This window comes from Symphalangus syndactylus, chromosome 7, assembly GCF_028878055.3.
Source record: "Symphalangus syndactylus isolate Jambi chromosome 7, NHGRI_mSymSyn1-v2.1_pri, whole genome shotgun sequence".
Classification (NCBI taxonomy): domain Eukaryota; kingdom Metazoa; phylum Chordata; class Mammalia; order Primates; family Hylobatidae; genus Symphalangus; species Symphalangus syndactylus.
This window is the reverse complement of record NC_072429.2, coordinates 100529571-100556501: the sequence shown is the minus strand read 5'-3', so window position 1 is coordinate 100556501 and position 26931 is coordinate 100529571. Positions and strand designations below refer to the sequence as shown.

Genomic DNA, 26931 nt, shown 5'->3' with positions numbered 1-26931 from the left:
CGAACACAAGTGCTCAGAATGCAAATACGAAAACTACAGAGTCCACCATACAGATTTAAAATGAACTGATTGTATCTTTATCCTTCCCGCAGCTGTTTTGGGAGAAACTGCTGTTCTTAGATGTCTGATTATTCCACACCTGTGAGGATATAGTATTGCTCCTTGAGAACCAAATCATGTTTGAAATCTCTGGTGTCAGAGGGTCTTTAAAAAATGGATGGCTTAGCATTTCCTCAGAATGCTGCATTCACGGGAGGGGTCTTCCACCTGACCTGTCAGGAACAATGCATCTTTCAGGCTGCTGGGCAGTGAATGGGATGCTCTGAACTCCTCTCTTTAGGGTTATTATTCTGAAATCCTCATTGTCGGCAATGCCTTCTTGGCAACTGGACAGTAAAATGCATCTATCAATTCAGTCTCTTTCCTTTTTTTTCTTGGTAGCTGCTTGGCTAAAGAAGCAAAAACCAGCATAGCTACATTTTATTCTGGGCACCTGCATTATTTATGCTGTCAGAAATTCTAGGCAAGAGGCTGAAACGGTGATTATTATTAGGCTTGGGAACTGTGTGGACAAGCAAAAGAGACTTTCTTTTAATGTGGGTGACAGGAAAATGAAATGACAATCCGGAAAGAACAATCTCCAAGGCATGAACTTTTAAAATGATCTGCCAATTAACTGTGAAGAGGATGGCATCCTAATCAAGCACTTGATCTGCTTCCCAGGCGCTCCCTGAGGCTCTTCTGCTGGCTCCACCAAGTAGGAGGAGAAAGTTGATTCTGTTAGCCTTGTAGAGCACCTTCCCAGAAGGAAGAACTGGGGCTTCTATTCTGGCACATGAATCATTCTCAGAAGGGCTCGGTTTGGGTTCACCCAAGGAATTGGACTGGCCAGAAGTGCAAAGAGAGGCAGGAACATCCTAAATGGCTTCTGTGGCTTGTGTGATGAAAATATCATCTTCTGGGTTTAAAATGGATAGAAACACTCTGAAGGGCAAGCTGTGTCTTAGGGGATGTGCTGATTTCATTTTTTTTGAAAGACACTTTTTAAAGAGTAGTTTTAGGTTTATAGCAAAGTTAAGAGGAAGATGCGGAGATGTCTCATTTACCCCTGCCACCACAACATGCATAACCTCCTTCATTGTCAACATCCACAGTGACACATTTGTTACAACTGATGAACCTACTTTGACACATAATCACCCAAAGTCCATAGTTTGCATTACAGTTCACTCCTGGTGTTGTACATTCTACGGGTTTGGACAAATGTGTAATGACATGAATCCACCATCACAGTATTGTAGCGGGGACAACATTTTACCTTTGCTTCTTAAGGTTTTCTAGCTGGTCCCAAGAATTAAATTGACATAAGACAGATCTGCAGGAGAAAAACATACAAATTTAATACAGGTTTTATATGACGCAGGAGCCCTCCTTATAAGGAAACAAAGACCCAAAGAAGTGACAAAACCTAAATGCTTCTATATTAGGTTGAACAAAGACAGGCAATTGTGAAAAAGTAACTAAATTATGTTGGCGGGGGCACAGCAAAAGTAAGATATGAATTATTTTAACAAGGCCTATTTGTATAGAATTCTTCCAGCCATGACTTTCCACCACAGAATGTTTCTTTTCTTTTGGTACAGAGAGGACGTCTTTCACATGGGAGTTTTTATCTCCTGTTTTCAGGAAGAAGTTAGGGAGATTACAGTCTCCTTCTTGCATACTGTTTTATAAGTGTGTTTTTCTCAAAATAATCCTTATACCACAGTGAAATATTTTGGGGTGCATATTCTGCCACCTTTCAGTATCATATGCGTAGTTTCATTGCCATAAAAATACTCTGCTCCATCTATGTAAATCTCCCTCCCTCTAACCCTCTGGAAACCACTGATCTTTTTATTGTATCCATAGTTTTGCCTTTTTAAAATAATGTCTTATAGTTGGAATCATACAGTATGTAGCCTTTTCATATTGGCTTCTTTCATTTAATAATATGTATTTAAGGACCCTCCCTGTCTTTTCATGGTTTTGTAGCTCATTCTTTTTTAGCACTAAATAATATTGCATTGTCTGGATGTACCACAGTTTATCCACTCACCTACTGAAGGACATCTTGGTTGTTTCAAGTTTTGGCAATTATGAATAAAGCTACTATAAACACCTGTGTGCAGGTTTTTGTGTGGACATCAGTTTTCAGCTTATTTAGGTAAATACCAAGGAGTGTGATTGCTGGATCATATATTAAGAGTATGTTTAGCTTTGTAAGAAACTGTCAAACTGTCTTCCAAAGTGGCTGTACTGTTTTGCATTCCAGCAATGAATGAGAGTTCCTGTTGCTCCACATCCTCACCAGCACTTGGTGATGTCAGTGTTCCATATTTTGGCCATTCTAATAGATGTGTTGTAGTATCTCATTTTAATTTACATTCCCCTGATGACATCTAATGTGAAGCATCTTTTCATATGTTTATTTGCCATCTGCATACCTTGTTTGGTGAGATATCTGTTAAAGTCTTTGGACCATATTTTAATCAAGTTGTTTCTTTTCTTATTGTTGAGTTTTAAGAGTCCTTTTTCTAGATTTATTTTTTGTATGTGGATATCCAATTGTTCTAGCACCATTTTTTGAACAGACTCTCTGTGCTCTATTGTATTGCCTTTTCTCCTTTGCCAAAAATCAGATGACTGTATTTATGTGGGTCTATTTTTGAGGTCTCTATTCTGTTCCATTGATCTATTTGTCCACTTTCACCAGTACCACACTGTCTTATTACTGTAGCTTTATAGTAAGACTTGAAGTCAGGTAATGTCAGTCCTCCAACTCTGTTCTTCTCCTTCAATATTGGCTGGCTATTCTGGGTCTTTTGCCTCTCCATATAAACTTTATAATAAGTTTGTCAATATCCACTAAATAACATGCTGGAAATTTGATTGGGATTGCTTTGAATCTATAGATCAAGTTAGGAAGAACTGACGTCTTGAGAATATTGAGTCTTCCTATCCATAAACATGGAATATCTCTTTATTTATTTGGTTCTTTGATTTTATTCATCAAAGTTTTATAGTTTTCCTCATAAAGATCTCATACATATTTGTTAGATTTATACCTAAGTATTTCACTTTGGAGGATGCCAGTGTAAATGGTATTGTGTTTTTAATTTCAAATTTTATTTGTTCATTGGTGGTATATAAAAAAGTAATTAACTTTGTATCCTGCAACCTTGCTATAATCCCTTATTAGTACAGGAGTTTTTTGTTGATTCTTTTGGCTTTCCTACCTAGATGATCATGTCACCTGCAAACGAAGTTTTATTTCATCCTTCCCAATCTGTCTACCTTTTATTTCTTTTTCTTATTGCATCATTCCAGTATGATGTTGCAAATGAGTAGAGACACCCTTGCCTTATTCCTGTTCTTAGTGGGAAGCTGTGAGTTTATCACCTTAAGTATGATGCTAGCTGTAGGTTTTTTGTAGATATTCTTTGTCAAGTTAGGGACATTCCCCTCTATTCCCAGTTTACTGAGAGTTTTTAATCATGAGTAGGTGTTGAATTTTGTAAATGCCTTTTTGATCCTTTGATATCATGTGATATTTCTCTTTTAGCCTGTTGATGTGATTAATTACATGAATTGATTTTGAATGTTAAACCATACCTGGCATAAATCCCATGTGGTTATGGAGTATAATTTTAAAAATATATTGTTGGATTCAATTTGCTAATTTTTTGTTGAAGATTTTGCATCTATGTCTATGAAAGATATTAGTTCATAGTTTTTTTGTTATGTCTTTGGGTTTGGTCCTAGGATAATGCTGGCCACATAGAATGAGTTAGGAATTCTGCTTTCTTCTATACTCTGAATGAGATCATTGAGAATTGGTACAACTTCTTCCTTAAATGTTTGGTAGAATTCACCAGTGAAACTATCTGGGCCTGGTGTTTTCTATTTTGTAAGGGTATTAATTATTGTTTCAATTTCTTTAATATATAAAGGCCTATTCAGATTATTTATTTTGATAACATTTCCAGAGATACTTTTCCGAGTATAATCACCAGATTATCTTCAAGTCTGCAGTTTTATGTAGTAAAAATGGGCAAGCATCTGACATTTGGGGAAGGATAGGGGGTCTTTTATGTATATGGACAGATTTTCACCATGAATTCTAATCTTGAGACTTTTCTATGGCAAAATCTGGACCAACCCTATAATAAAAGCCATTTTAAAGATGTCTAGTTTCTGCAGATGTTCTATTTTCTGGGGGTGATCGTGTGATGTTATTCAAGCTTTCCATGTACATTGTGCAAGCTGTGTAATGCAAAACCTGGGGGGCATTTACATAGTGGTTTTTGTGCCAATAGAAAATATGTTCACTTTATAATGAGTATGTGTTACCTTTGGAAATGGGGGGAAAATTTTTAAAGGGCTTTACTTAAAATATTTTAAATTGGTCTTGAAATCAAATGACATAGGTTTCAATCTGCCACCGACTAGCTGTGTATCCTTGAGCAAGTAACTCCGTTACCTCCTTGATACACTGGCTTACAAAACCCTCCCTAAGCTGTCCCATGTTTGCCCAGTTCATCATGTGCTCCTTATTCTTCTTAGCATTCTGGAATTCTGGTATCCTTTTCAATTCCTCTAACATGCCATGCTGCAGTAGTTTTAATCATACCTTTTTCTCTGCTCAGCACTTCTAACTCCTCATGTGGCTCATTCCTCTTTCTTCTTGACTCAAAGGTCATATCCTTAGGGAGCCCTTCTATAAAACTCAAGACTGAGTTAGATCCTCCTGGACAAGCACCAGTAGCTATCTTTCTGTATCACTCATTCTTTATTAAATGTTTAAATTCTTCAATAACTGTATCATGAGGCCAAGGTCTGTGTCTTTCTCTTTCACTGCTATCTCCCCCAGCCTAGCACAGTGCCTGGTACACAGAAAGCACCCATTGAAGATTTTCAAAGGAAAAAATGAACAAATGAACAGAGGTGGACAATCTCCAAGTTTTTTTTTCCATTTTTAGGAGTCAGTGGCATTAATTCAGTAAAGAACAAAGATGTGCTGATTGTGTTTGTATGTGCTCATTTGCTTTCAAGTGATAGAACACCCACTCAAACTGGCTTAGGAAAAAAGAGGAATTATTGGTATGATACTGAGGTGGCTCAGAGAATCTAAAGAGGAACTGCAGGAACTACAGAGGCCCTGAGGAGTTCAGAGACTGTAACTGGGAACTCCTGCTGGTAGGAATCTGACTTCAAGCCCCTAATTCTTTTGGAAGGTTCCATTGTTACTCAATCCCAAGTGGACAGACTTCGTGGGTCATACATCTTCCTTTTATCCATTATTCTTTTCCTCTGATGAGGGTAACTCCCTATTGCCTCTCAGTTCCCATTTTTGTTTTGACTCTCTTTACTGTCAATTGAGGATTTCATGGTGAAGTTTCTTATGAAAAATTGCTTGGAGAAAAAGCCAGTGTCAAGTCTTGATGTTCTGGAAATTTTTTTTTAGTCCTTCCCAGCCATGACACAAAGTGGATCCAGACTGTCTGGGCTCTCACTTCTCTTTAGTTAAGTTGCTGAGCTCAGGGGATATTGACCTTATGTTATGGAAAACTCAATAACTGAACATCTCATTTTGGATGTAGAAAAATTTAGGCCCTAAAAGCTTTAGTGATGAGCTTGATTCATAGACTGCTTTGGTGATGAGCTTGATTCATAGACTGCTTTGGTGATGGTAGCAAGGGGCTGGATTTTATCCCTGAGTCTCTACCCAGTGCCCTTTGAATGACCACACTGCCTCTTGAGAGAGAACTTACATTTGGTTCTTTGGTTGATAACTACTTAGAAAACCGACGTTGTCATTTTCCACAGATAAGAGCATGGAAAAGCAACACAGCCTCAAGGCAGGTTTAACAGGACAGATTCCCAGGATAGCTGTGTAAATTAACCATCCCACTCCATTCTGAGAACAAATCTTTTCCGCAATGCTAGATTTGAATTGTAGATGATAGAAAAGGAGCAGTGCAGTTCTTTCATTTCTTTTCTTGCTTGTGTTCAGCACATTCTCTGATACGTCACATAGGCCAGTTCTTGAAAAGTGTCAATGCAATTTAAGTCCTTTTGTAAACACAAATTCTAGAATCAGAGGACTTGACAGAAACTACCAAAAGCCAACTAGGCAACCTTTTACCTCTCGGAGGCCTGTTGTGAAGACTCTGCAGTAGGTTTTTCAGTAGTGGGTTCAATCCCAGCTGGAAGGAACATCTCCCTCCCCAAGGCCCCACAGCACTTTGCTGTACTTCTCTTGGGATACTTAAACTCTCTCCCATTTTCTTCCCTATTACCGTTTTAAGTGCTTATCTTTGCTTCTTCCATAAAGTCTTACTCAGAACATGCACTCAGCACGCATTTGTTGCCTGTATTAATTTCCTATTGCTGTTATAACAAATTATCACAAACCTGATGGCTTTAAACGATGCAAATTTACTGTGTTACAGTACCAGAAGTCAGAGTTCCAAAATGGTCTCACTGGGCTAAGGTGTAGGCAGGCTTTGTTCGATTCTGTAGCCTCTGGGAGAGGATCAACTTCTTTTCCTTTTCCAGCTTCTAGAGGCTGCCTACATCTTTGGCTTATGGCTCCTTCCTCCATCTTCATAGCCAACTGCAGTGGGCCAAGACCCTCTTATGCTGCCCTGTTTCTACCTTCTTCTTCCACTTTGAAGAACTCTTGTGATTACATTGGGGTCACTGTATAATTCAGGATAATCTCTCTATTTTAAGGTCAGCTGATTGGCAACTTTAATTCCTCTTTGACATGTGAGATAACATACTCACAGTTTCCAGGGATTAGGACATGGACACATGGGGGGCAGGTACAGGGGAGCATGAATCTACTTATCATATTGCCCAAACACAATTGAAATCAGTAATCTGACTATTGGAACAATATTGATGGCTGCCTCCTTTATTCAAGTGGCTTTCTGATAATTCATAATAAACATTTTTTTCTGAAATTGATTTTTTAAAATATTCCCAGGAGGGGTTAGTTATGCTTTAAATGTCCTAATTAATTATTTTTCTGCATTAGGATTTTTATATATTTGATTTTATTAAAGCAAGATTCACCTCTATTACAGTGTTAGAACATTGATTTATATAAATCTGTGTAAGGGTTATGATAGAAAAGCTTTTGCATTAAAAAAAGAACTAGGCATTAGCAACTCTTGGAGTATGTGGTGTGTGCTTTTTTAGGGAAAGCTTTTTTAGAAGAGATGCTAATATCAGCAAAGTAATAAACTAATGTCCTATTTCCTCTCTCTTGTAAAAAAAATAAATTTAATAGGCTAAATATTATCCTAGGCTGTGGTTTATACTGTCATCAGATGCTACTAAATGGAAATTTGGGCTATGAAAATATAAATATAAATTCATAATTCTCCTGATGTTAAGAACTGTTATAATTTACTGACTAAGGAATTGAGTGGAAGCAGAAAAATCACATTTCTAGCAGATCCATTTTTTAGAAAGCATAACTTAGTGTAAACTGGACCTTAAATAGCACATTTCTTAATTATTCTCCTTAATTATGGAGAGTAGCTCTTTCAGTCTAACTGTACCAGATATACTGCTAAATTTGAACATTGCTCCTTATAACCACCCTGCAAGGTAGTTACTAATATTGCCAACTTACAGACAATACAATCAAGGCATAAAGGGGTTAAGTAAATTGTCCTAAAGCCACAGAGATAAAAAGTCATATTTGGGGAGTCCACATTTAATTCAGAGTGTGCCTGACTTCAAAGTTTATACTCTCTCTATTAGAACACAGCAAGAGTCCTTGGTGCCAACATTTTGCACAGAAACTCTACAAAATGTGTGACTTTAGGCTGGAGATCAATTTTAGAATTGCTTCTCTTTTCTTGTTTGTAGGCGTTGCACTGTCAACACAGGCACCACACGGAAAGAATCTACATTTATCACTCTGCTCAGCCCTACTTCCTCATTCTTTGGAAGCAGAGAGGAATAGAATTTGTGATGATTTGTAAAGGTCAGATTTATAAATGTACAGTAGTCTCAGCCTGACAGCAAAGAGAGATTCATGGTCTTGAAATAATCTTTAAAAAAAAAGAGAGCAAGCCAAGTGCGGTGGCTCACACCTGTAATCCCAGCACTTTGGGAGGCTGAGGCAGGCAGATCACTTGAGGTCAGGAGTTCAAGACCAGTCTGGCCAACATGGTGAAACCCCCGTCTCTACTAAAAGTACAAAAATTAGCTGGGTGTGGTGTCGCATGCCTGTAATCCCAGCTACAGGAGGCTGAGGCAGGAGAATCACTTCAACCCGGGGGATGAAGTTTGCAGTGAACTGAGATCATGCCACTGCACTCCAGCCTGCACAACAGAGTGAGACTCTGTCTCAAATAAATAAATAAAAATTAAAAAAGAGAAAAAACACAGATTCTATTATAACATTTGCGCTAATTGTACTGGATGCTGTTGATGGAAAAATAATATTTTGTAACTTTCCTTTTATATGGGAGATTAAATATAAAGAGGTGATTTGTGGACCATTTTCTTACAAAACAAAATCCTTAGTTTCCTGTGAGAAAGTCTCTCTCTCTGAGAAAAGAATTATTTACCTTATTCAAACTGCAAAAAGGCAGGCAGGGTGAAAGAAGAGGCCATTTTTACTCCTGTAGTGATTTTGATGTCTCTTTTCTTCTTTTTCTTAGACATCAATCCATATGACTCTTCCATGTCCAGGAAGACTTTAAAGAGTCTTTGCATGAATATTACCAAATATTAATTAAAGTTTACTAATTTAATACTTGGAGAAATAAAGAGCTGTTTTCCAGTATTTCTTCTGCAATGCTTTTAGAACGCACTTCTATTTTCTTCTTTAGGGACTCCTGGAAATTTTATAACATTCCACAGCTTATTAAACACATGATATTTCATCTGCACAAGATGTTTTTGATGGTGGACACGCTAACAGTTGGGAATATGTTTGGCATGTAATAGTGGTATCTTAAATAAAATGGAAATCTCCCTCTTTCTCTCTGTCTCTCTCCCTCTCTCTCTCTGTCTCTCTCCCTCTCTCTCTCGTGTAAAAGTCCATAGAAAAGCAATGTAGCCTTGAAATGGCAGCTTTTCTCTACGAAGTCTTCAGGAACCCAAGCTTCTTCCAGCTTACAGCCCTGCCATCCATCTTTAGGGTGTACAGCCCACTTCCTCATGGTCTACAGTGGTAGTCACCATACTCATGGTCCCAAGCAGTAGAATGGTAAAAGGAATTAACATAAAAAGGGGGCAAAAGGCTTACACAAGTTTGTTTGCCTATTTGTTTTTAAGGAAAATTCTGGACGCTACCACATGACATATCTATTTACATCCCATTGGCCCGTTCTTAATCATTAAAGCCACAGAGCTAGAAGGGGAGTTAGGAAGTGTCTTTATTCTTCGTAGCTATTAACAAGCTAAAGATTCTATATCTATGGAAGAAAGAGAAAATGGATATTAGAGGACAATTAGCAACTGCTGCCACAGATGTAATAGCTGCTCCTTGAGATCTCTGAAGGGCAGCCATGTGAACATAGCATCAAAGAGAAAAACGTAAATCTTATAGTAAAGTTTTAGGGAGGAGACATTTGGTTCATCATAAGGAACCTTCTAACAGAGTAATTCCACAAGTGTAAGACCTGACACTTTGTAATGAAGAGCTCACCGTTACTGGAAAATATTCAAGCAGCAGGTGCTTACTACTCCTTAGCGATAGTGCAGAGGGGATTTCTTTACTGAAAGGTAGATAGGACTGGGTGACCACTAAGATATTTTCTAGAGCCTGTGAAATCTGTTATTTCTTGACAGCTGTAAGATCTGTAACTATGTTCCCTTTTTATTACAGATATTGGTAATTTGAGACTTCTTTCTCTTTTTTTCTTGATCACTCTTCTAAGGAGTTATTAATTTTATTAATTTGTTCAAAGTACCAACTTCTGTCTCCTCATTTTTCTCTATTATACATTGTTTTCCATTCCATAATTTCTTCTCATTTTGTGATTTCCTTCTTTCTGATTTCTTTAGTTTTATGATGCTCTTCTTTTCCCAACTATGAGGTCGAAATTTAAATCATGGATTATCAGCCATTTTAAAAGTTAAATGCTTTTATTAATTCAGGGTCAAAGAAAATAAAATTGTGAAAGTGCTATGTAAATTATAAAGCACAATACAAGGGTGCTATTTTTACCAGTATTTCAGTAACTTTGCTGTAACCCTTTATGACTGCAGGTGATGGTGATTTGGAAGATTTTTGTGTCTGCTTCTAACAGTTTGTATGTGCCTTTCAGATGTCGGTTTTGCTTTCTTGAGCACCTTGGCTTTATTCTACTTTGCTATGTCTATTGGGTTGCGAAACCAGATAACCCTATTAATAAGGTGTTGAATTAATATCAAAATTCTTTGGCTTTTTGATCCTGGGCAAATGACTTAATTTCTCTGGTCTATGTTTCTGCATCTTTTCTGGTTCTCTACTTATCCCTGTGGATTCAAATTACCATATGGTGTTATTTTCTTACTCTAATACAGCTTTGCTCTTCCCCCTTTTCCTTTGTGCTGTTGTTGTTGAATATTTTACAACAATATTTTACAATTCTGTATGTTGCAACTCCAATATACAATTATATATATAGTTTTATACAGTTGCTTTTTTAATAAGCCAAGAAAAGAAAGAAGAAGAAATATGCATTTATGACATCTTTTATAATTACACAATTACCTTTTCTGATACTCTTTTTATCTGAGGTCACTTGCTTTAAGCATGAAGAACTTCCATTAGTATTTCTTGTGAAGTAGATCTACTATCAAGGTATTTGGTCTGTTTTCATTTATCTAGGAATATCTTTATTTTTGCCTTCATTTTTGAAAGACAGTTTTGCTGGATATAGGCTTCTTGGTTGACAGCTGTCTTCTTTCAGCACTTTAAATATGTAATCCCACTGGCTTCTGGCCTCCATTGTTTCTTCTAAGTCAGTTGTTAATCTTATTAAGGTTTCCTTACAGGTAATAAGCCATTTTTCTCTTGCTGCTTTCAATTTTTTTTTTTGTCTTAGTCTTTCAGCATTTTAACTATGACAAGTCTGGGTGTGGATCTATTTGTGTTTATCCTGTTTGGAGTTCATTAGCTTCTTTAATGTGTACATTAATGCTTTTATTTAAATTGGGAATTTTGTGCATAGGTGCATATGTTTTATACACATATTGATGTCCAATAATTCTTTGAGGCTGTCTCTGTTCATTTTCTTCATTCTTTTTCTTTCTGCTCTTCAGATTGCATGTTCTCTACCAACCTATTTTCAGCCTCACTCATTCTTTTTTCCACCCATTTAAATCTACTATCATTTCTCTGTAGTGAAATTTTCATTTCAGTTATTCTACTTTTAAACTCTGGCATTTCCAGTTGGTTTTTAAATATAATTTCTATCTCTTTATTGATATTCTCTATTTGATGACGCATTGTCATTGTAGCCTCTTTTACTTCATAAAGTATGGTTTTCTTTAGTTCTTTTAACATATTTATAATAGCTGCTTTGAAGTCTTTTTAAAATATGACATCTAAATCATCTCACAGATAGTTTCTTTGTCTGCTTTTTTTTCCTGTGTATGAGTTACATTTTCCTTTTTCTTTGCATGTCTCATGACTTTTCGTTAAAAGCTGGACCTTTAAGGTAATATAGTATAGCAATTTGGGATTCTGATTCTTCTGTCTTCTCTGGAGTTTCTGTTGCTGTTTGCTTGGGGGTTTTTTGTTGTTGTTTTTAATGACTTGATTAAACTATTTTAGTGAGGTCTATTTTCCCTACACTGCAAAGCCTTTACTATTTATTTTCAGAGGGCACAGCCTTGGGCATACTCACATCACCCTGGTATGACTGGTTTTGGTAGAGCTATATTTGGCCGTCCCTTTCCCAGTCTCTGTGTTATATGGTCTGTTTCATTTGATATCACACCCAGCTGTTAGGCTCCACTAATTTTTTGCTGATTTTTCTAGTATCTCTTAAAATGCTCTTGGGCATAAATTATTTCAGTCTGATCCAATTAAATTCATCCAGTGAAGTTCTGGCAGTTGATATTTGAGGTTTGTTCTCATCCCAGGAAGGATCTTTTTAGCTATCTCCTTTCCTAGTTCTCTTTGATAAACTAGCTGGTCTGCAGGTTAGCTTTTGCTCTTCTATAGTTATCCACCTCCTCTCAATTGTTTACCATCAAAATCTCCATTGTTTTTGAGAGCACCCTTCAACTTGAACTTTTACACACTCTATTACAAATAAAGTCAGCTCCTTTGGGGAGAGCTTCAGAGCTCTCTATTCTTATGGACGGCCCCTCCATCTGGGAAAAATTTCTGAGTAACTGCTTTAGGCACGAGGCAGTGATAGTAATCTCTAGTCTTCTCAAATTGCCTTCCCTGGCATAGAACCTCTACCCTAAAAGCAAGCTGCATTGAGGGCAATACGAGCCCTGGTATTTTTGATGTGCTGTGCCTAGAGTAGAGTCTCTGCCTTATGAATGGAGGATAGATAGAGCAAGGGAGTCCCCAGTCTCTTGGGTGTACTCACTAGCCTTAGAGCTGGAGAAAGGCTGGTGTCCTACCTTTCCAAGGGAGAAAATTATATTCCTTGACTGAGAGCTAATGGGAAAAGGAGGCCAAACTTATTGGCCACATCTTCTCAAGAGAGGAGCTTTTAACAAACTGAGCTGAGGGTTAAGGAGGGACTGGATCTTAATTCAAGTGCTCCAGATCCTCAGTGTTCTTTCAGAGTTTTAGTATATTTTCTTGAATAAATGTTTCTTCGTTGTCTATATGCCCTTAGAATGATTATTAGGGACTTTATAGATATGATTTTAAAAAGTATTTTCACAAGTTATACTTAAGTCATTGGGGAACAGGTCCATGGAGCTTTTCAAAGTGCCACTTCGAAAGTAGAACCTCAGTTTTAACGTAAACATATATGTGCACTGTCATTAAATAGTGCTGCATGTAAGTTTTGATATATTTTTGTCATTCAGTTCAAAATGTTTCTAGGTTGCAGTATACAGGCATTTCTCAGAGATATTGCAGGTTTGATTCCAGGCCACTGCAAAAAAGTGAACATTGCAATAAAGTGAGTCACACAAATTTTTTGGTTTCTCAGTGCATATAAAAGTTATGTTTATACTATACAGTAATCTATTAAGTGTGAAATGGCATTATGTTTTTAAAAATATTATATTTTACTATATTTATATATAATTAATTATATATTTATTAATTATATTATATAAGAATTATATTATACTAATTATATTGTATAATAGTTAATTATACTGTATTAATCATATTATATAATAGTTAATTATGTTAATTATTTATTATATAATAATCATATTAGTTATATATTATATAATAATTATATCGGTTACATATTATATAATAGTTATAAATAGTATATTTAGAAATAATGTGTTTTTATAGATTATTGGAATATAAAATATTATTTTCTAAAATTGCTAATTTTTAGAAAATAATTTTTCTAAAAATGCTAATAGTGCATTTTCACAGATTACTGTGATGTAAAAAATTATTTTCTAAAAATTACCAATGATCATCTGAGCCTTCAGCAAGTTCTAATCTTTTTGCTGGTGGAGTGTATTGCCCCAATGTTGATGGCTGCTGACTGATCAGGCTGGTGATTGCTGAAGGCTGGGGTGACTGTGGCAATTTCTTAAAATAAGACAACAGTGAAGTTTGCCACATCAGTTGGCTCTTCCTTTCATCATGGATTTCACTGTAGCATGCAGTGCTGTTTGATGGCATTTACCCATAGTAGAAAATTGGAATCAATCCTCTCAAACCTTACTGCTGCTTTGTCAACAGTAAGGTTTTCTTTATGTAATATTCTGAATCTTTTATTGCGTAATATTCTGAATCTTTCATTGTCATTCAACAACATTCACAGCAACTTCACCAGAAGTAGATTCCATCTAAAGAAACCACTTTCATCTGCAGTTACCTCCTCCACTGAAGTCTTCAACCCCTATAGGAAGTCATCCATGAAGGTTAGACTCAACTTCTCCCAAACTCCTATTAATGTTGATATTTTGGCCTCCTCCCATGAATCATGAATCTTCTTAATGTCATCTAGAATAATTAATCTTATCCAGAAGGTTTTCAATTTACTTTGCCCAGATCCATCAGAGGAATCACTATCTATGTACTTTAAGAGCTATGGTCTTATGAAATGCACTTCTTAAATAATAAGACTTGGAAGTTGAAATTACTTCTTGATCCATGGGCTGCAGAATGGATGTTGTGTTACCAGGCATGAAAACAACATTAATCTCCTTGTATATCTCTGTCAGAGCTCTTGAGTGAGGTGCACTGTCATCAGGTGCATTGTCAATTACCAGTAATATTTTGAAAGGGATCTTTTTTCTGAGCAGTAGGTCTCAACAGTGTGCTTAACATAGTTAGTAACCCATGCTGTAAACAGATGTACTGTGATCCAGGCTTTGTTGTTCCATTTATGGAGCACAGGCAGAGTAGACTTAGCATAATTCTTAAGAGCCCTACAATTTTTTGGAATGGTAAATGAGCAGTGACTTCAAGTTAAAGTTACCACTTGCATTAGCCCCTAACAAAAGAGTCAGCCTGTTTTTTAAAGCCTTGAAGCCAGCCATTGACTTCTCTCTAGCTATGAAAGTTCTAGATGGCATCTTCTTCCAATCAAAGGTGATTTCATCCACATTGAAAATCTGTTTTGAAGTGTAGTCACCTTCATCAATGATCTTAGCTAGATCTTCTGCATAACTTGCTGCAGCTTCTGCATCAGCACTTGCTGCTTCATCTTGCACTTTTTTTTTTGAGCAGCAGCAAGATTTATTGCAAAGAGCGAAAGAACAAAGCTTCCACAGTGTGGAAGGAGACCCGGGCGGGTTGCCCTCATCTTGTACTTTTATGTTATGGAGATGGCTTCTTTCCTTAAACCTCATGAACCTTTGCTAGCTTCAAAGTTTTATTCTGCATTTTCTTTACCTCTCTCAGCCTTTACAGAATTGAAGAGAGTTAGGGACTGACTTAAGAACAGACTTTTGCTTAAGGAAATGTTGTGGCTGATGTGATCTTCTCTCCAGGCTACTAAAACTTTCTACATATGAACATAAAGCTGTTTTGCTTTTTTTTTTTTTAATCATTCATGTGTTCACTGTAGTAGCATTTTAAATTTCCTTCAAAATCTTTTTCTTTGCAGTATAGTTGGCTGTTTGGCACAAGAGGCTTAGTTTTCAGCCTATTTTGGCTTTCAACATGCTTTTCTCACTAAGTCTAATCATTTCTACATTTCTAGCTTTTAAGTTAAAGTGAGAGACATGCAGCTCTTCCTTTCACTTGAACACTTAGAGGCCATTGTAGGATTATTAATTTAACATTGTTGTATCTCAGGGAATAGGGAAGCTCCAGGAGAGGGAGAGAGATGAGGGAAGGCCAATAAATGGAGCAGTCAGAACACACACATCTATCAATTAATTTGTTCATCTTTTATGGGCATGGTTTGTGGTGCCCCAAAACAATTACAAAAGTAACGTCAAAGATTACTGATTACTGATCACCATAACAGATGAAAAATGTTTAAAAACATTGCAAGAATTACCCAGATGTGACACAGAGACATGATTTGAGCTCATGCTGTTGGAAAAACAGCACTGCTAGCCTTGCTTGATGCAGGGTTGCCACAAACGTTCAGTTTGTAAGGATTACAGTATGTGTGAAGCACAGTAAAGCAAAGCACAATAAGAGGAAGTGTGCTGGCCGGGCGCGGTGGCTCACGCCTGTAATCCCAGCACTTTGGGAGGCTGAGGCGGGCAGATCACGAGGTCAGGAGATGGAGACCATCCTGGCTAACATGGTGAAACCCCGTCTCTACTAAAAATACAAAAAATTAGCCGGGCGTGGTGGCGGGCGCCTGTAGTCCCAGCTACTTGGGAGGCTGAGGCAGGAGAATGGCGTGAACCCGGGAGGTGGAGCTTGCAGTGAGCCGAGATAGCGCCACTGCACTCCAGCCTGGGCAACAGAGTGAGATTCTGTCTCAAAAAAAAAAAAAAAAGAAGAAGTGTGCTTGTAAATCATACAGACGTGGCTTTAACTCATGGACGACTGAGAAATACATTGCTTAATTTCCATTCAGGGATTTTCTATTTGTCTTCCTAATACTGATTCCTAGCTGTAATCCACTGTTTGCAAAGAGTATTCTCTGTGATTTCAGTCATTTATAGTGTCAAGACCTTACTTGTGGCCCAGCATGTAGCCAATTTTGGTGAATACATTTGAAAAAAAAAATGTGTATTTTGCAATTTTTGAGGTCACCATTTTTCAAATATTGACTAATATGTTAGGTCAAATAGGTTAATTTTGTAATTTAAATCTATATTTCTACTTTTTTCTGCTGGTTATGTAAGTTACCGAGAAAGATGTTTTAAATTAAGACTATGATTGTGATTTTTAAAATTTATCTTGATGCTATTAAATGTGTACCTATTTGGAAAGGTAAATTATGAAGTATTTATATCATTAGTAGTATTTCTTGCTTATATTTCTATAAAATACTATATCTATAAAGTACTCTTTCTTTCTTTTTTCTTTGTTTCTTTCTCTTTCTTTCTTTTTCTTCCTTCCTTCCTCTTTCCTTTCCCTTTTCCTTTTCCTTTTTCCTTTCCTTTCCTTTCCTTTCCTTTCTTTCCTTCATCCTTTCCCTTTCCTTCCTTCTTTTCTTTCCTTCCTCTTCTCCCCTCCTTTCCCCTCCCCTCTTCTCCCCTCCCCTCTTCTCCCTTCCTCTCCCCTTCCCTCTCCCCTCCCCTCTTCTCCCCTCCCATCTTCTCCCTTCCTCTCCCCTCTCTTCTCCCTTCCCCTCTTCCCTCCCCGCTTCTCCACTCCCCTCTTCTCCCTTCCTCTCCCCTCCCCTCCCCTCCTCTTCCCTCCCCTCCTCTCCCCTCCCCTCCCCTTTTTTCCCCTCCTGTCTCTCCTCCCCTCCCTTCCCCACGTCTCGTCTCCTCCACAACCATAGCTCACTGCTGCCTCAACTTCCTGGGTTCAAGTGATCCTCTTGTCTCAGCCTCTAGTAGCTATAAAGTATTATGTATTGATAGTAATATTGCTACACCAGCTTTGTCTTGGTAGAGTTCGTGTGATATATATGTATCTTTTTACTTTTAGCCTTTCTGTACTCTTGATTTCAAAGTGTGTCTCTTGTATACAGCAAAGAATTAGAATATATCTATTAATACAGTATGATGTTTATTTTCTTTTAATTGCAATATTTGGTCAGTTTATATATTATGATATGTTTGAGATTACATCTTTAATCTTACCATTTCTTTCTATTATCTTATTATTTATTGCTCTTTTTTCCTCCTCCTTTTGGGAATCAAGTAATTTTTAAAATTATTTTTTCTGCTCTGTTAGTTTATTAGCAGTATGTTCTTTAGTTTTTTTTTGTTTTGTTTTTGTTTTTTTTTTAGTAGCTACTGCAAGGATTACATTGTACCTAATAAGGACTATTTGTACTTATACAAGAATGCAAGAGTCTTAGGACACTTTAATTCTATTCGTCTCTTTTACTTTTGTGCTAATATTCTATATTTGAAATCTACATTTATTTTACATCCCACACAACATTCTAATTTTATAACATTAGTATTTCTTTAGGTTTATCTATATATTTTCCCTTTCTACATGTCTATGTTTCCATCTGGAATCATTTTTCTTATGCCTAAACGACTCTCGAGAAATTTGGTGTAATTCTGTGGGAATTAATTCTCTCAGTTTTTTACTGAAAATATGTTATCTCACCTTCATTTTAAAAATTCTAATTAAACTTTTATCTTGAAACAAATGTAGATTCACATACAGTTGTAAGAATAATACAGCGAGAACCCATATGCCTTTTACCCATTTTCTTCCAAAGGTAATATCTTGCAAAACTGCAGTACAGAATTACAATCAGGATATTGATATTGATACAGTCAAGATACAGAAGGTGTCCAGCACACAAGGGTCCTGCTTGCTGCCCTTTACAGCCAGGGCACTTTCCTGACTTCCCTACCTGCTCCTTAACCCCTTGCAACCACTCATCTATTTTTTATTTCGATAATTTTGTCATATCAAGAATGTTACGGAAGTGGATTCATACAGTGTATGAACTTTTGAGACTTGTTTTTCTGCTCTGTAAAATTCTCTGGATATTCACGCTGGCTTTTGTATGCATAAGTCGTTCATTCAATTTTAGTACTAAGTAGTATTCCATCGTATGGATATAGTACAGTTCATTTACTCATTCACCCACCTAAAGCCTCTGGGTGGTTCCCAGTTCTTGGCTGTCACAAAGCTAGCTGCTATAAGCAAGCAGGTTCAGGTTTTTGTGTTAGCGTGTCTTCATTTCTCTGGAATGTCCAAGTGCAATTGCTGAGTTGCATGATAGTAGCTTGTTTAATTTTTCAAAGCAACTGCCAAATTGTTTTTCATAGTAGCTTTATCAGTTTACATTCCCACCAGCAATGAATGAATAAGTTTCTCTGCATCCTTGCTGGCGTTTGGTAGTGTCACTATTTTTTATTTTAGCTATTCTGATCTCATTATGGTTTTAACTTGAATTTCCATAATGGTTAATGATGTTGGAAATTTTTTTTGTACTTGTTTGTTCATCTGTGTATATTTGATAAAATGTCTCTTCATGTCTTTTGTCTATTCTCTAGTTGGATTATGTGTTTTACTGTTGAGTTTTGAGAGTTCTTTATATGTCCTAGATATGAGTCCTTTGTCAGATATTTGATTTGCAAATATTTCCCCACCAGCCTGTAGCTTGTCTTATCATCTTCTTAACAGGTCCTTGTCTATACTATCAATTACTTATTTTGTAGATTATGATTTTGGTGTTGTTCCAGTACCATATGTTGAAAAAAATATTCTTCTTCCATTGAATTGCCTTTGCAGATTTGTCAAAAATCCAGTGGTCGTATTTATGTGGTGAGCCATTGGGTTCTCCATTCTGTTCCATTGATGTACATGTCTGTCCCTATGCCAACATCCCACAGTCTTGATAATCGTAGCTATATAATATGTTCTGAAATCAGCTAGAGTGATGTCTTCCATTTTATTCCTTTTTTTCAAAATTATTTCAGCTATTTTAGTTCCTTTCTTTTTCAAAATAAATTTTAGAATAATTGTGTATATATCTGTAACAAATCTTGCTGAGATTTTGATTAGAATTGTGTTAATTCTGTAAATCAGTTACAGGTTAGTTGATATCTTTGCTATGTTGAATCTTTCAATCTATAAACATGGCATCTGTCTCCATTTACTTGAAGCTTCTTTGATTTCTTTCACTGGCATTTTGTAGTTTTCAGAATACAAGTCCTGTACCTGTTTTGTTAGATTTATACTTATTTCATCTGGGTTTGAGCAATTGTAAATGGCACTGTATTTTAAAATTCAGTCTCTACATGTTTATTACTAGTGTAGAGAAATACAATTGATTTTCAGGTTTATCTTGTATCCTGTGCTCTTTTCAAACTCATCTATTAGTTACAGAAAGTTTTGTTTGTTTTGCAGATTCCTTCGGGTTTCCTATATAGACAATCATTTCATCCATAAATGAAACAGTTTTATTTCTTCCTTTCCAACCTGTATGACTTTAAGTTCTTTTCCTCACCTCATTGAAATGGCTAGAACTTTTGGCATGTTGTTGAATCAGTGGTGAGAGTACACATCCTTACCTGGTTCCTAATCTTAAGGAGAAAATATTTACTCTCACTATTAAGTATGAAATTAGCCGTATACTTTTGGTAGATACTTTTTATCAAGATAAGGACATTCCTCTCACTCTCATTTTTCTGTGAGTTTTTATCATGAATGGTGTTGAATTTCTTCTAGGACTTTGAAGACATAAATATTAGATTTTTTTAAATAGTTCCATGGGTCTCAGAAGCTCTGTTTCTTATTCTATTTAATTTATTTTTTGCAGTCTGTAGTCTTCTTGGGAACAGAAGACACTCCTCTCTTTCTTTCTTTTTTTTTTTTTTTTTTTTTTTTTTGAGATGGAGTCTCGCTGTATCGCCCAGGCTGGAGTGCAGTGGCATGATCTGGGCTCACTGCTACCTCCACCTCCCAGGTTCAAGCAATTCTCCTGCCTCAGCCTCCGGATTAGCTGGGACTACAGGTACACGCCACCACGCCCAGCTAATTTTTGTATTTTTAGTAGAGACGGGGTTTCACCATGTTGGCCAGGATGGTCTCAATCTCTTGACCTCACGATCTGCCCGCTTCAGCCACCCAAAGTGCTAGATTACAGGCATGAGCCACCACACTTGGCCTCCACATTCATTTTTAAAGAACATTTTCTCTGTATATATGATACAAAATTTGCACTTTTTCCTTTTGTCATTTCAAAGTTTATTATTCCATTATCTTCTGGATTTGACAGTTTCTGTTGAAAAGTCTTTTATTGCTCCTTTAAAGTTAATGTGGTGTTTTTATCTTGCTGTTTTTAAGATTTTTGGCATTGTCTTTAGTTTTTAGCAGGTTGATCATGAGGTTTCTAGATGTGATTTTCTTTGTAGTTATTTATCCTTTTGGGGGTATATAGAACTTTTTAAATCTGTTGTTTTGTGTTGCAAACCCCAAACATTTGAGACAGGTCTCAGTTAATTTAGAAAGTTTATTTTGCCAAGGTTGAGGGCGCATGCCCATGACACAGCCTCAGGAAGTCCTGATGACATGTGCCCAAGGACATCAGGGCACAGCCTAGTTTTATACATTTTATGGAGACATGAGACATCAATCAATGTATGTAAGAAGTACATTGGTTCCATCCAGAAAGGCGGGGACAACTCGAAGTAGGGAGGGGCTTCCAGGTCACAGGTAGGAGAGAGACAAATGGTTGCATTCTTTTGAGTTTTTGATAAGCCTTTCCAAAGGAGGCAATCAGAAAATGCATCTATCTCAGTGAGCAGACGGATGACTTTGAACAGAATGGGAGACAGGTTTGGCCTGAGCAGTCTCCAGCTTGAATTTTCCTTTTAGCTTTGTGATTTTGGGGGCCCAAGATATTTTCCTTTCACAGTGTCTTTTCGTTAGTTTTGAAAATTTCTTCATTCTCTTCAAATATTGCTTATTCTTTATGCTCCTTTTCTCTCATCTTTCAAATTCACATTAGCCTTTCATCATATTCCAATATTTCTTACATTTTTCTGTATTTTCTATTCTTCTTATCATGCTTCAGTCTAGATATTGTCTGCTGATCTGTCTCTTTCATTAGTTTTCTTTTTGTGTATGTTCTCTGCTCTTAAACCCATCTATTGTACTTTTACTTTCCATTGTATTTTTTAGTTATTTAATTTTAATATTTTCCTTTTTTATAAATGTCATTTTTGTGTGAAGATTCTCCAGTTTGCCATCTATTTCCTTGAACATGCAAATTAGAGTTATCTTAAAGTCCCTGTCTGATGATTCTACCTGTATTGCCTATTTTTTCCTCAGAGATTTTGGTCAGTTAGACCTATTTCCTGGCATGCTTAGTGATTTGGGATTGAATTGAAAATGGTGTATGAAAAATTTTAGAGGTTCTGGAAAATGTCATCTTCCTTTAAAGAGGGTTGATTTTTCTGGAAGGTAGTCAGAAAGGGGGCAAATTATCTTGATCCAATTAGGGAGTGTAATGATTCTAGGGTAGATCCTGGCTTTTGTGAGGCCTCATCTATTTCCTGTTTTTCATTTCTTCTAGGACTTAGCCTTTCAGTTTTGAGATATGAAAACTTAGGTTTACCAGTTTCCAACTCCTTGGAGGATCTGAACTATAATTTTGGTCTCCCTGGCACTACAAAACTGCCAAACTCTGCGTTTCTGTTTTAGCCTCTTTGCTGCATTTTATGCTTCACTTCTTGTCCTCTTGTCTCATGCCATTTAGGAATTGGGAAATGCTTCAAGGGGAAAATAGTACAGATTGTTGGAATATCTTTTCTGTGATTCCATTTTTTTCTCTCTCTCTACATTCATAGTCCCTCAAGTCTTGAATGCATTTAAATATTTGTACTCCAATTTTTCTCTCTTCAGCTTCTGAGAAGCTAAAAGCCCCTCACCACTTAAGAATCATCCAATAATTTAAGAAGAAAAGCAGTGGGAAATGCAGAGTCTATACCTCAGTGCTTCACTGAATGTTTGTATCTTCCCCAAATTCGTATGTTGAAACCCTAACCCACAAAGTGATGGTATTAGGAGGTGGGCCCTTTTGGGAGGTTATTAGATCATAAGGGTAGTGCCCTCATAAATGGGATAAATTTCCTTATAAAAGAGGCCCTAAATAGCTGTCTTGGTCCTGTGTGCCTGTACTACCATGTGAAGACTCAGCTTGAAGGTGCCATCTAGGAAGCAGGATGGGCTCTCACCAGAGACCACATCTGTGGGAGCCTTGATCTTGGACTTCCCAGCCTCCAGAACTGTGAGACATACATTTCTGTTGTTTATAAGCTACCTAGTTAAAGGTATTTTGTTATAGCAGTCCCAATGGAATAAGACACTCAGTATATTTTCCTTTTATCTGAGACCCTGGCACTGACAATTTTTGCTGCCTCTGCCACTCTTTGATGTCTTCCAGCCATTAAAATATATATATATATATATATATATATATATATATATATATATATATATATATATCTAGCTATTGTTATTATTTCAGTGAGAGTATTGGTTTGAACACATGCTACTTCATCATAGTGGGAAACAGAACTCACCCAAGCCTGTGCATTCTAAATATTGCTTCAGCTAAGACTATAATAATTTAGGCATAGTTGTATTCAGGACATTTTCTCTAGTTTACTTTGCCCATTTTCCTTGATTCAAATTTTTCTGACTAGATTCTTTTCTTGCCATAGAACTCTTTAGGCCAAAGATAGATTAAGATTTTTAGAGTTCCAAGATGAAGAAAAGATAAGTTGGCCTTCTCCCTTTCACAAAAAATTTTAAAATAAAAACAACCCTACAGTGTAAAATAAACATGAGAAATCAATTTTTTCTAAAAACATATCAAATGTAAATTATTTCCAAACTTTTACAGAGCTAAGCTTCTTGAGTATAAATCCTGGCTCTGCTATGTAGTAGGTAGGCAAATTACTTCATCTCTCTCTTCAGTTTCTTCAGTTGTGAAATATGGAATAATGCCTGCCTCATAGGATTATTATAGTAAATGATTTAATAAATGTATAGTACTTAGAAAAATGTTCCACATGTAGTAAGCACTCAATGTCAGTTAATGTAAAAGATTTTCCAACATCAACAGCAAGAACCATTAAATATGTCCACATATAACTTACATGTACTCATAATAAATATTTATTTATTTATGTATGAGTAGGGTTAAGTTTTATTTACTTGGAGCCATCCAGTTTTAGAAAAGTTTATGATAACTCAACGTTTTTATTCTTTCTTTTTTCTTCTTTGCCTTTTTTTGAGGTTGGGGGTTAGAGAGAGGCTCTCTCTTCGCTGTTAGTAGGAAGAAAAAGGAACCATTTCTTTCTACTCTTCAACACTTATTTCCCGATATTTGAGTCATTCAACATGGATTGAGGATTCACTGTGTTCTGGGCTGTGTGCTAACTGTAGTGTTGTACAGATGAATAAGATTTCATCCTTTCCCTGAAGATCTTTGTAGGCTTATCAGAGTCAGACAGATAAAGAAGAAATGACATACACACTTGAGCCATCTACCCTGTGGCAAGGTGTCAGAATTTTATAATATATTAATTTTATTATCCTCCAAACAACCTTAAGATGTAGGCATTGCAGATCAGAGGACTTAAGTAACTTGCTCAAGGTCCAACCATAAAAAAGATGAAATTTGAACCCAGTAGCTCTAAACAGTAGGTCCAGGCGTGCCCACTAACGTTAAGACAGAGGAGACAGCAACATCCCTATGTGCAAACATCGAAAAAAGACTGGTTAGAATTGCATGACCCAAACCACCTGTTAGTTCAGGTGTGTGAGCCCAGGTCAGACTGCTTATTTAGTGGCATTTACCAGTTATTTCTGGCAAAGTGGTCAAACTAATAATAGGCAGCCTTGACATTCTTACAAAGAGTGAAAAATAAGATGCAGAACTGTTTTTGAATGGATATTTTTAAATTTGGTGAATCATTTTCACCTTAAAAAATGACTTGTCAATTAGAAAATAAAATGGCACATAGTATCTTTAGTGTAGTGGGATGTGATTGGAGAAAGCTCTCATGTGTATTTCCTATGATACTTTCAACTACATTTGGGTTAATTAACCAAATTGGTAGAAATCTGAGCTCCAAAGAGATCACCATCATGCCTTCAACCTCACAGAAGACTGGTAGCTTCCTTCACTCTTAGAGGAAACTCTAAACCTAGGTAGTTTGCAAAGGAAAATGAGTAGGTAGGCAAATTACTTCATCTCTCTCTTCAGTTTCTGGTTGAAGCATGTTGTAGAAAAAAGAGCCATATGCACCCACTTTTCATTTTGAAGGTCAGTTCACTGAATTTTTTTTTTTTTTTGAGATGGAGTCTCACTCTGTCACCCAGGCTGGAGTGCAGTGGCATGATCTTGGCTCACTGCAACCTCCACCTCCCGGGTTCAAGCAATCCTCCTGCCTCAGCCTCCTGAGTAGCTGGGACTACAGGCATATGCCACCATGCCTGGCTAATTTTTTGTATTTTTAGTAGAGACGGGGTTTCACTGTGTTAGCCAGGATGGTCTTGATCTCCTGACCTTGTGATCCACCGGCCTCGGCCTCCCAAGGTGCTGGTATTACAGGCGTGAGCCACCATGCCCAGCCAGTTCACTGAATATTTTAATAGTTCACTGAATATTTTAATACTGCCCAAGGCAGCATAAAGTATACTTAGTCTTAAAAATGCTAGACCAGTCAAAATAAAAGTGTTGGTTTTTTGCTAATTTTCAAATTAATCCATTTAAAGTCCTGAATTTTAGGCATTTTTTTTTTTTTTTTTAGAACTGAGAACTTCTTATTTCAGAAGACATCACCTATTAGCAGAATGTGGCACTGCAGTTTTTCTCTCTTAAATGCTAAAGCTGCATAGAGAGGAGGAAGAGTTGATTAGGCAGCCATGGATTAGAGCCAGAGAGATGGTAAATTAAGCAGCTCAAAGAATGTGGGTCCCGGGAAAGCTAGAAGGGTATGTTTCTCTGCCTCTTCCCATTCCCTCATTAGTGTGATGTGTATTTCTGAACATAAAAGCATAACAATAATTGGAACAAATTGTTAGTTTATGAATTGTGGCTGTTGGTGAAATCTGCCCCTAGTGAGGCTTTAGGTAGACATTGGATTCCATTGTCCTTGTTAAAACAGGTAAATTCCCAGCTGTCATTAATCTGAAGTTAAAGGAGGAAAGTTCTTTATAGTTTGATTTCAGTTTTGCAGTGCTACAGCTAATCGCATTAGGAAAATAACTTTTTAAATAAAGTCTATCTTTTCTCCCAATTGGGGCTGGGACAGAAATAAAGGAAGTGAAAAGGAGGATGGAATAGGACAATTCTATGACCAAGCGATTTGAACATTAGTCTTATTATTAAAGAAGCAATTTCTGATTCTACTAAAGAAATTTCCTTCTTTTACAATGACACAAATGTAATCTGCCTGGCTGGCTTAGGTTCCATTTATATTTTGTAGCACCCCAGAGCTACTCTTTTTTATTTATTTATTTATTTATTTATTTATTTTAAGAAACAGAATAGAAGTCATTATAAGCCTAGCATATAAAGGTCCTTAGGGTTTTGAGGGCAGTCTCTTCTCCCCTGCCTTTTAACTCCTTGTCCTTTGTTTGGGCATACATTTTCTGAATGTCTTTTTCAGAGTACCTTCTTGTGAGTTTCACTGATTTTGTTTAATTGGCTTCCCATTAATTAAGGAGAATTAACTGGGAAATAGGCACGTGTGCAGTTAAAAGTAAGCTAGGGTGGTCCTAAAGGAAATAAAGCTGATGTTAGAAAACATGTGAGATAACCCTTTTATTCTATGGCTCTGGGCTTTCATTACACTTTGTGTTTGTGGAACACTGGCCCTGTTTACTCAATGTTGAGTCCCAGCAAAGGGGTGTGGATGAGAGGACTCAAGAGGGGAGGATTTGGCACCCATATGGCCCCAAAGCAAAGTTTTCAGCTTACTCACATGGTTATTTTAAAGTAACACTGTACTGAAACTCCTTCGGTCATCATTTTTGCCTAGACATTTTACAGTACAGGAATCCTGAATTTATGTTATCTGATGTCTACATCCTACTTGGTATCAGGATCATTAGACTGTCTTATCTGTCTCTGAGCTGTAAGCCACTGTTATGAACCCAAGCCACTGTTTTTTATTTTTCTTTCCATCACAAGCATGATCTCAGTATATCCATGTAGATTCTGATATGGTTTTTAAAATACATTTTCTTCCAACCCCTCCCCCTGAGCTTCTGTTTTTATATATTTGCTTGCAAATAAGTTTAATTGGCTAAGAAAACTACTCCATAATTTTTCAGTTTCTTTCCTTTTGTTATAGAGAAAGAGAGAGAGAGAGACATGCTTCATGCTGGTGATAGTGAAACAAATGAGAACTTCAGGGTGGCATGTATTTTCCTGCAAGTAACTGTAGAGAAAAGACACCAAAGCCTTAAAGAGGAAAGTTGTAGGCATGCTGGAGTCACAACTTCGGGGGTTGAGGTTGTCAGGGAGCTGTCCGTGATGGTTCTATGGTGTGTGTGTACACACATACTCTCTCTTACACACACACACACCACAGTGACAGATGACCTATTGAAATAATTTCAGAGCCGGTCTGTGGTTGCTACGACAACCAATGATCTCTTGGCTTTCATCTGGCCATGTGACAGGGACTTTG

The 26931-nt window shown here is 36.8% G+C and overlaps 1 protein-coding gene across 6 annotated transcripts in view; it reads left to right on the top strand.

Annotated features, from left to right (window-relative positions):
* The window catches only part of NCALD (neurocalcin delta), a 456181-nt gene that overhangs the window by 320368 nt on the left and 108882 nt on the right, over window positions 1-26931 (top strand). The window lies entirely within an intron of this gene.